Source organism: Lytechinus pictus, chromosome 3 (genome assembly GCF_037042905.1).
Source record: "Lytechinus pictus isolate F3 Inbred chromosome 3, Lp3.0, whole genome shotgun sequence".
Lineage (NCBI taxonomy): Eukaryota > Metazoa > Echinodermata > Echinoidea > Temnopleuroida > Toxopneustidae > Lytechinus > Lytechinus pictus.
In genome coordinates, this window is record NC_087247.1 from 76444536 (window position 1) to 76456075 (window position 11540).

At 36.9% G+C, this 11540-nt stretch overlaps 1 long non-coding RNA gene across 2 annotated transcripts; it reads right to left on the minus strand.

Annotated features, from left to right (window-relative positions):
- Nucleotides 1–469: 469 nt before the first annotated feature.
- LOC135153696 (uncharacterized) lies at nt 470–8929 on the minus strand. Of its 2 annotated transcripts, none has more exons than XR_010293209.1 (4): nt 8811–8929; nt 6217–6402; nt 4780–4876; nt 470–4148 (listed from the first exon to the last, which is right to left on the minus strand). It is a non-coding gene; the product is annotated as an uncharacterized LOC135153696 (long non-coding RNA). The 2 variants fall into 2 exon arrangements; XR_010293208.1 differs by having other exon boundaries at nt 6227–6402; nt 8811–8928.
- Between the last annotated feature and the right edge of the window lie 2611 nt (nt 8930–11540).

Consider the following 11540-nt stretch of genomic DNA (forward strand, 5'->3'; position numbering starts at 1 on the left):
TACCACACGCCTTACCACACAAATTACGTCACATTTTACCACACACCGGTTACCACATGCATTACTACACACGATTTACCACACGCGTTACCACATACACTACCACACACCAGTTACGTAACTGGTGTGTGGTAATGCATGTGGTAACTGGTGTGTGGTAAAATATGAGGTAATTCATGTGGTAAATGGTGTGTGGTAAACACTCACCAGTTACCACATGCATTACAATCACCACACACGTTACCACAAAATGTGTGTGGTAACTAGTGTGATGGTATGTGTGATAACTGATGCATGATAATGTATGTAGCAACTGGTGTGTTGCAATGTGTGTGGTAACTGGTTAGATACATCACAGATCATGGGTATGATTTTGGTAGCAGTAGAATGTGTTTATGACCCTATGGACTTTTATAAGATTAAGAAAATACAACACCTTCAATGAACAAACAACAAATTATTTTACAAGTGATATAGAAAGTACTGGTATTTAGCTCATAGAGTCATCAATTTACAATACTGGTTTACATTTGCTATTGACAAAAAATGTATAACAGCTGCTTTACTGTACAAACAGTGTAACATAACAGTAACTATCAAAGAAATTACAGTGCATATAAATACTAAAAAAAAAAAGATACATTTCTTCTAAATACTTTAAAAAGTTACCTCAAAGGCTATCAGGCTTTTCAGCAAACAAAATTAACGACCATTGTAGTTTTTTTTGCAGGTCACACATACAGAATGGACTGATTACTCTTTGTTTTATGCTTAAAGACAAAAATGATTTAACTCGTAATCGTTTTTAAGAAAATGAACAAAACATAAGGATGTGTCTACAATAGGTAATATCAGTAGCTGCGTCAAAGTGCACTGTACTCAAAATTGCGTATAACAAAATGCATAATTATCCCAAGTTTACTTCAAGGCCGAAGGGCAAGTAGAAATAGACGAGAGATGATAATATGTATTTGGAGTCCACTCAGTTTAGAATAGTGTTCAAAGGAACGAATAATTTGATCAATTTACGCACCAAAAATGAAAACTAGGACAATACCCTGGCATGTAATATCTGAATTAAAGGAAAATAACACCCAAAACATAATACCACATGATCCCATTGATAAATTCAGGACAATCAAAATGAATCCACTCATACCCTAATCCAATTACGGAGTACCACCTTTTCAAAGTTGGCCTCTTACAGTGTGGTTCAAAGTTTTTGGATGGAGGTCGCCATTTTCGCGGGGTTAGTTAGAAAATTATTACATCAGCGACGAACTACATCTCTAAACGTTTAGGCATTATATATTCTATTTTATCAATAACAAATCAAATGTACAGATAAAACTCATAAAAATATTAGTTAAAATTTGTTTAATATATGGTAGGTTCAAAATACAATTTGATGAGTTTTTATGATAAGATTTACACCCCAATTTCCGCTACCAATTTGTAAATCGTAGATTAGGGTGTAATTTTTATCATTAAAACTCATCAAGTCGTAATTTGAACCTATCATATAATATTAAACAAATTTTAATTAATATTTTATGAGTTTTATCTGTACATTTGATTTATTATCGATGAAATAGAATATATAATGCTCAAACGTTTAGAGATGTAGTTCGTCGCTGACGGAATAATCTCCATCCATAGACTTCGAACCAGAAGATGCCAACTTTGAAAAGGTGGTACTCCATACTGGGAAATCGGATTGAGGGTATATGAGTGGATTCATTGTCATTGTCCTGTATTTATCAATGGTATCATGTGGTATTATATTTTGGGTTTTATTTTCCTTTAAGATATTGTACTGGTTTATATCATGGCATTACAAAGTTCATCTGTGGTGCACACTGTGTCAAGTGCACAAACCTATTCAGGGTTCCCACAGAAATTTGAAAACAGAATTCCATGACCTCTCCATGACTAAATTGCTGCTTTCCATGACTTAATTCCTTTCTGGCACAGTTTACAAAATCAGACATGTTATGATCATGAACACCAATTATATTAGAAGAGTACAATCACAGAGTATGAGAGTTGTGAGACATAAAAAACTAGAAAGCTGTCATAGCCAAGAGGTAAACGCAATTCCAAGACTTTTCACATATCCCTGACTTTCCATGACCTATTTTTTCCAGGATTTTCCATGACTGTGGGAACCCTGTAATAATACTGCATTGACAGCTATCATTTTTAAAGTTAATTTCAATTTCCTTCAAACATTTTATTCATCTCTTTTTGGTTGGTCCTTGAATATATATACAAAACAATGTTTTGGCAGGTCGTCTCTAAAAGCATGTACATCGTTAAAAAAAAGGCTTTTGGCAGGAACTTTTGGCAAGTAGTCAACAGTATCAATGCATGTAAATTTGGGTGAAAGAATCATACATGTACATTAATTCTTAAGAAAAGTTTGTGGTTGTATTACACTATCACTTAGAGGTATTAAAAAGACAGCAGTTGCAGCAAACAATTATTTCATGAGAAATTGTCAAAATATTGTACATAATCTCTAGATCTGGTACATTAATGTAAACTTGTATCTTTGTAAAATCACTAATTTTGAACTTAAAATCAATTATTCTGATGATCACTAACACAGAAAAGCATATGTGGGACAGGACAGTGTATTATGATTGATTTGAAAAATACCTGACATTTGATAGAATTACATGCTTATTTTGCTCATTTCTCAGCAATTACACATTTTCTTCCCGAGCTATAATTATGGCACATATCTTTTATATTTTGCTGGTAATTCTATTGGATTCTGTTCGAACTCATTTTAAGATTGTTACTACAACTGGTAATTTATCTTTAAAGGTGTACTTGTATATGATACGGGCTCAACATAATCTAAAATAAAGTAATTTTTACCATGCAAAATAGTGAAAATTTTATCAAAATCAGATAATATTAAAAAAATAATATTTACAAAAATATTGGTCATCAACACATGCAAGTAGATACATGTAAGTTTATGATATCATGCCCACATTTTTATTGTTCTCATGTTACCAGATAAAATAATTATTTACTTCATGTGTGTAATAAGTATGTCTTCCAATCCCATGTAGCAAAAGAACTTCCAGCAATAATCAATACAGGTAAGTCACATCAATACAGTTTACAATCCGATTTGTTTCATTCTTGGTAAACAAAATTAAATGCACAATTTTATATACAAAATAATAAGCTGGGGATACGTGTACACGTAAAATGTACGTCAGTATGACATCATCAGCTTGCTACTTGCATATGCTTAGAGCTCTTTCACCAAAATAATGCAGAGGTTAGAATGTCATACATTACTTTATTATCCCTTGTCTAATTTGGATGAATTTTTCACTTTTGTTGAAAAGTAATAAAAGGCAATATCCATGGTTACCCTTATGCTTGACCTCAATGCGTGTTCGCTTTTACACAACACATTATTTTGCGAGATACAAAGCACTTTGAGATGCCATCCGTGAGATTTTAAAAAATTCAAATTACCAGGCAGTGACAGTATTGTTGTAAGTACAGAGCAAAGATCAGGAATATGGTAGGTCTTCTCAAATTGTATTTGGATTGATCCAAGGTTGTTGACAACTGGAGGAGAGGAAGGAGCTAATTCCATGGCCTTGGAGCAGTAGTGGAGAAAGTTGCATCACCAGTAGCTAATTTGTAGGTGCGTAATGATCACAAAAATAAAAAGGCAAGTGCGCCTAGAATGAAAATGACCCACAAGGGATTCCTTATAATACATGTAATCTGGATCTCTGTCATTGACTTTGAAAATCAGGAGACGGACACTGATGTTCATGTACATGTATATCCTTTCCTTGACTTGCAGCCAGCGAAGTTGGCGTATGGCAAATGGCACAATAGATGCAGCATTCTGTACTATCTGCAGTCAGTCCAGATCGCCCTAATTCAAGCACGAAGAGCATTACAATAGTCCAGTTTAGATTGCGCTAAACCATGGACTGCTTTGTGGCAAGTAGAAATATAAAAGGCACTTCCCATTGGCCTTTATTCTTCCAATCTGTTTGATGTTATACTGGTAGGGAGCAGGTTCCAATAGCACTATGAAAGGAGTTACGAAACCAGATGAATGGGTGCAGATTCAGGACACCTTCCATTTCAACTTAAGGCATCTGCAAAAATAACAGAAGAAGATCAACATAAAAGCCTTTCCTGCATTAACTATTTAATATTCATTAAAAACTACATGTTTCAATATCAATTTCCAAACTTTTTTAAAAAATGATTAAAAAACAATGTGGGGTTTGCTACATATTTATACTTCAAATATTAACATGTAAATTCAAGTCGGGGGATGGGGGCTTGATGCCCTCAAGATCTGCTGCACCTCCAAACCATCTCTGTATAGGGAAGGACATTTTAAAGAAACTTTTTTATTTTTAATATTTATATTAATTAAACATGATTTTAATTCATGCTTTTTTTAAATGTGTTTTAAATGGTTATGGGATAATTCCATCAGTTTGAATAAGAAATTACAAGTTGCCAATTTCACATAACGAAGATCAATTCTGATGTGATAATAAATGCATGTTAGGTGTTGATGTTTCACTTATGCCTATCTATTACGTTTGAATTGACAACAGCATGAACCTTGTAAGAGCATTAATTATTAGACAAGCTTTGTATCAGAGTGGTTACAAAATCAAAATTATTCAACTGCATCTCATGTTCATGTAAATAATCAAAATAACACAATAATTATGAAAAAATACCTTCCAAAAAGGATAAATTTGTACTCACCATTATATCTGCATGAATATTGTTCTTTTAGTCCACCTATAATGATACAGCTGATGAGAGTTTGAATGATGGTATCAAGATGGTGCTTCTACCAGGGCTGCAAAAGAGAGAAAAAAATAATAAAATGTTAACCTCAATCATGCCAAGAAATTGCAAAATGTACAAGTACATGTCCCAGCCATGGCACATGCACAGTAGGTAAGGCGTAAAATATATGGTGAAGTAAGCCTAAGCCCTAAGGGTCCTACAAATAATTTTTTGCATGTGCCACTCATTAATGTGCATGCAATTTCAATGTTCAATTTTTACATGGAACTGTGACAGCAGTGTCAGTGTGAGGAACATATTAATGCAAAGAGTATCCAGCAACTGTCTGCAGCTTACTTTATGTCACTTCAATTTTTGTCTTTTTAACAATAATAATATGAATCTTTTAAAGTGCATAGCTTTCCTAATGGGCAGGAACCCTTTCAAATATGGCTGGCAAAATGAGGCATTTAGAAAACTCTGTAGGATTTTTCAGGTAAGTTATGGTCTAACTTTCAGATCTGAGAATTCTATATCTAATCATCATCTTGATTTTTAACTTCCACAAATTAAAGACAATCTGTATAAAAGCTTTAAATATTCAATAGTAATAGGCCCTAAATGTGGTTAAGTTTAGGCCTTACATTATTTTTATTTTATTTTACTATCGGTAGGGCGTAGGCCTATGAATATATTATTATTCTTATACTTTATCTTTAGCAGTTTTAGAACACATTAAATTGAATAGATATTTGACAAAAAAATCTAACAAATTTTTAGGTAAAATTAGTTTTCTGGAATCGCCAGATCAACCGTTGTGAAACTCTATTAGCGCCAAATTACACTCTAAACTTGTCATTAGAACGTCCAAACCGATACACGTCGGCCTGGAATCTAGTACTAGCACAATCAGCTATGCATTTGCACCAATTCCCTCTGTATTTTCTTGCATATGGACGTCTCTCGACTTAAAGGTCATGTCATTGTGTTATATAGCTTGGAAATTGCAAGCAAGTGATCCTTCGAAATGTTTACCTGCTTAAAATTAACATTTCTTAAGCCTTAATTTTGTATATTTAGATTACAAAGGCTTACAAATTGGAAAAATTAAATGTTTGCCCAAAAATTATTGTGGGAAAGGTGGATTTTTTAAGGGAAATCCATCTTTGTGTACCAAGTTCTACAGGCAACAGAGACTTGTCTAGGCTCCGTGAATGAAAATACCCTTTGTACAATGTAAAAATGATAAAAATATCATCACAGAGTCCTCTAAGTACAGTTAGGACCATTGACAGATAAGGTGCCCCAATATTGCGCACATCCGAATCTGCGCGATTCTGATAATGGAAGATACGCAATGACTCCAAACAAAAAATAAACTTTACACCTGAAAGAGCCTACTGTACTTACTTAGTCTTACCTACTGCCCGATGCCTCCTGACATGTAGAGCAACAACAAAGGACCTCCACTCCTGGCGGCCAGTGGTTCTGGGCCGTCTCCTGGAAACTCCCCCGGGCTAGGTCATATTCACCGACTTCATCTCCTCCTCAAATGTGATGCCAGGACAGGTAGTTTTGGGTCTCCCTCTCTTTCTCCTGAAATGTCATAAACAGATCTATTCATCAAAAATCTGACTTAAAATGGTGGGAAAATAATGAATTTAGGGCATTGGCAAGAGTTCCATATGCACCCCCACTAAAATTGAAAATAAAAACATGAAGAAGGTTCAGAATAATATATCTAGCACAACATAGAACATATATGATGGGGGAGTGGATAGTACTAGGAGTGGAAATACATACTAAAATATGGCTTTATTCCGTCAAATTTCGAGCATGTATGGATGTATCTAGTGTGTGTAATTGTCCCCCGGGGGGGCCACTTCCATTGACGAGTGGATACCATGCGCGACCACGGGGTCTCGAAAAGCACCCTAAACACGTATTTTCCATGTTCTGAAAATGCACCCCTTAACAAGTATTGGCGTCTGAAACCCTACCCTTAACAAGTATTGGAAACAAAACTATACTCTTGGCAAGTATTCCTTGAAATGAACCCCTAAACAAGTATATTTTATTGTTGTGTCACGGGTCCGTCGGTCGTCGGTTTTACCTAATTTACACACCATTTGGTTTAGTAAGGTCCCACCTTCCTCACCTCGCGCAAATCGGACTCTAAACACGGAGTGTTGGGGCAAAAAGGACATCCTTTATACAACATTTTAATTTTGTTTTATCATCCCCGCAAATGTGACCCTAAACACGTAGCTTTCCTAGCGAAATAGATACCCTTTTTTCATTATTTTTTTGTTTTTGACACCCTTATCACGTTACGTACGTAACGTGCCCTATCTTGAAAAAGACATCCTTTTTACGTGTTTTCTTGGTCGCGCATGGTATCCACTCGTCAATGTAAGTGGCCCCCCCCCCCGGGAATTGTCCATAGACATCGGTTTATTTACTCAAGGGTCTGTGAGTCAAGTCTAGTCGAATTATTGGCTGATAATCGTTAAAATACCCCTTCCAGCATCAGCACTTCTCGCTAGCATAGCAGGAACAGGTCTTGACTGCAAATAAAACGAGGTGATCTCAAGTCCCAACTAAGGTGCCAACACAAGCACAAGGGTAAAAAAATTATAGAAAAATCTGAAGTGAACGAACTGGAATGGAATTAAGTCTCAACAATCTTATTTTTTATCATGTTGGTGGGGGGTACATTGGAATGGCATATGGAACTCTTTCCAGGGCATTTCATGTGACGTCCTCAAAATGCAGCCTCTGTGACTGTGCTTTCTTATCGAAATCTTCGCATCATGTGTAATAGGTCTGTGTAAAGTGAATAGGTGCGCAGACATCGGCCACTATTAGTATTACCCAGTTGTTGTGTGTCCGGACGATCAATTTTAGAAAGTCATTTGGAAAAAAATTACAAGCAAAGTTCCATCAATTTTTAGTACAAAATATTAGGAAATATTATAAAGAACAAAATAGAAGATGATAACAAGTATTGAATTCACATTTTTAGTGTAATCCAAAGATAAAAAGAAGGCTTCAAAAAGATAAACTGTCCGGACACCCGACCCCCATCCTACCAGTACCACTAACTTAATAATTTTGTTCAATTAAAATGTAAGTATGGTCAGTTCCCCCATGTCTGCGCGGTCTCCCAAGTCTGCGCACCCGCGTATCTGCGCGATTCTAGTAAAAGAAGATACGCAACGAGCACAAACTTTACACATGCAATACATAGACAGGTATTCATAAAAAAATCTGACTCAAAATGGTGGAAAAATAATGAATTCAGGGCATTTCATGTGACGGCCTCAAAATGCAGCCTTTGTCATCAAAATCCCCGAATCGTGTGCAAAGTGAATGAGTGCGCAGACATGGGATACCATTTTTTTTTTCAATCTGAGATTGAGAATGACTGCCCGAGGTTTTTTCAAGAAAATCTTATATTTTCTTTCATTTTTAATGAGAAATTTGGTACACTTACTCTTAATAATATAAGGAACACTATTAACCAAAAGATTTTGTGAAATAAGACGAAATTCATGTTAAATCTTAACTCAAATTGTTAGGTGCGCAGACTTGGGGCCCACCATCATAGGCATCATGACCATGAGGCATGACTGGCCGAGATATTTTCCCAAGAAAATCAATTATTTCTCTTAATTTTTTTATGAGACTTTTTGCACACTTACTCATAAGAATACAAGGAACATCATCAATTGAAAGATTTTGTAAAATAACAGGAAATTCACGTTAAATCTAAACTCAAATCGTTTAGCCTTTAGGTGTGCTGTGTGCAGACTTGAGACCACCAGCCAGTGGTCCACATCACAGCGGCGAGCAGGCGCTCGGGGCCGGGCGAGCGCCCGGTTAGACAGGATGGGATTGCCAGTGTCATGTCATTTTCATTAACGAAATCTTTAGCTAGTTGCAAGCCGGGGCATTTAACAAACTACGAAAAGAAAATCATAGAAAATGGTTATCTAACTTACTGTTTAGCCTACTGCAAATGTCTTCGAAGTCGTTGTCCATATCTAACCCGTATTCTTTAAGTAGTTGAATTATTAACGGCCTTCTTCGTCACACTTCTCGATCGAGCTCAATAAACTGCAACGCAACGCAAACGGAATTCTTTTCAAATGTTGGCGGTAAGTGCGCATGCGCAAGCCTGTCGCCGCCCACCCCCCCCCCTTCTCCCCGGCGAATCAATTTTTAATTTTGATATATAGGGGGTGAGCTGAGGGGGGTCTAAGTTATGGGGTGTGATAACTTTTTTTGTGTGGTATTTCTGATTTTCAACAGAAGGGCAATAACACACAAATACCACATATTTGAATTGACATTACTACACAATGGGCTAATGTGGTAACATGCATGCTTCCATGTGGTAATTTTGATTTACCACGTACAGCAGTATAACAATACCACTTGCACAAATACCACATATTTGAATTGACATTACCACACAATGGCATCATGTGGTATTGCATTCATGCGGTAAGTTTGATTTACCACAGAAGTATAACAATACCACACAAATACCACATATTTGAATTTACATTAATTACCACACAATGGCATCATGAGGTAAATGCATTCGTGTGGTAATTTTGATTTACCACAGAAGTATACAATACCACACAAATACCACATATTTGAATTTACATTACCACACAATGGCATCGTGAGGTAAATGCATTCGTGTGGTAATTTTGATTTACCACAGAAGTATACAATACCACACAAATACCACATATTTGAATTTACATTACCACACAATGGCATCATGAGGTAACATGCATTCCTGTGGTAATTTTGATTTACCACAGAAATATAACAATACCACACAAATACCACATATTTGAATTTACATTACCACAATGGCATCATGAGGTAACATGCATTCATGTGGTAATTTTGATTTACCACAGAAGTACCACATAGACAACAAATTACCACAGCTACCAGCTGACGTTACCACACAAGGATATGGAAAATTACCACAGATGTTCATGTGGTAACCATGTGGTAACCTACATTCATGTGGTAATTCGTGTGGTAAAGCCGGGTACCACACATATATACCACACGACATTTTCGTAAGGGCAATTCCCATCCTCGCCCCCAGGCCCGAGAGAGAGGCCACCTTAGACTAAGTACAGAAAAGACATGTTCGTCGTTTTCAGAATCGCATGCTACTTGTTCAAATCAAATTTTTAATTCACATAATCATTTGACATTGAATCACAGTATGACCGGCATTTATAAGATAGATGAATCAACCAGTGCCAGTTTTGATTGTAACTCCTGTGAGGATGAGAATTTTGATGAATATAATTGTGATAATGATGACTGTGAGTTGTTAGATATTGATTGTAATTATAATGAAGATGTTTATCGATGTCATGTTCTTGGAAGGAATGAAAATGATGAATCAATCAGTGCCGGTGTTGATTGGAATCATGAAGATGGTTTTGATTTTGACCAGTGTGAACATGTGGGAAAGGATATGCCTCACAAAATACATGTATGTCCCCAGAGTCAGATCCCAAGTAGAATCTTGCATAGATATAGTAGGCCCATCTTACATGTAGGTGTAGAACATATGCAACATGACAATACAATTACAAGACTTAGACATGATAAATGTGAGGGTTATGTTTCAGAAGACGAGTATGAGTGTTGTAATGATGCATCAAAAGTTCATCCAAAGAAAGATGCACAGCTAGATTCATTTGATCAGTCTCACGACAGGCCTATTCAGGCATTACACGCTACCATATTATCACCTGACTATAAGCATAGGTCTATTGATAGTCCCACTATTTATAGTAGACAGTCTGAACCCCCTTTATTCCAACATAAGAGTTTAGATCGTGAGTGCCCTCTATGTCTTGAGGCTTGTCGCAGTAGTTATCACCATATAGGCGATTGCCCCTTCCTTCCCATACATGAGAAACGCATTATATCCCAAGCTCGAAATGCCGCTAACATTCTTGGCTATGCTAATGTTTTCGAGAGTTGCAGTGATTCTTGTGATGATTTTGTCTATCATGACCTTGGTCATGATATGGTTCCCGGTCGTATTCCTGCGGAGTGTGTTAACCATGCGTCAAGTGCTGTGGATCGCTCCTCTGACGATCCTAGTGTGAGTTTTGGTTGTTTTGATGACTCGGAGTCAGAGTCAGTTATTCATGAAGATACTTTCTGTTATGAAAGCTCATCAGAGTCAGATGAGACCCAAGATAATACGCCACATTGTGCTGTGGCTAGTGAATCTGTTGTGCCTAATCAGGCCCTAACTCCTTATGTAGACCTTTTCCATGGTGACCACTGTGTCCATGTTGATCTCGACAGTGGGTCTGCAGAGAATTTGATCAGTCATTCATTGGTTAAGTGTCTTAGAGGTGACATTATTGCCACTTCCCACTCTGCTTACCCAACCGGCCATTCAACGTCACCTTTTGTCATTGTAGGCGAGACTTGTCTCACATTTTCTCGAGATGGCAGGGACTTTCTTTTTAAAGGATTTGTTGTCGAGTCTTCGAGCCTCAGTGTGCGAGCTGGTATTCCATTCATGGAATTGTACGATGTGTTCGTTCGTCCCGCTAGGCGCGTCGTCACGTTTAGTGATGGACCATCGTACGTATACGGTCCTTCGCTTCAGATTAGTCCTCCCATTGTCAACGCACCTGCTGCACGTTCGCCTGCCTCGTTTTCCG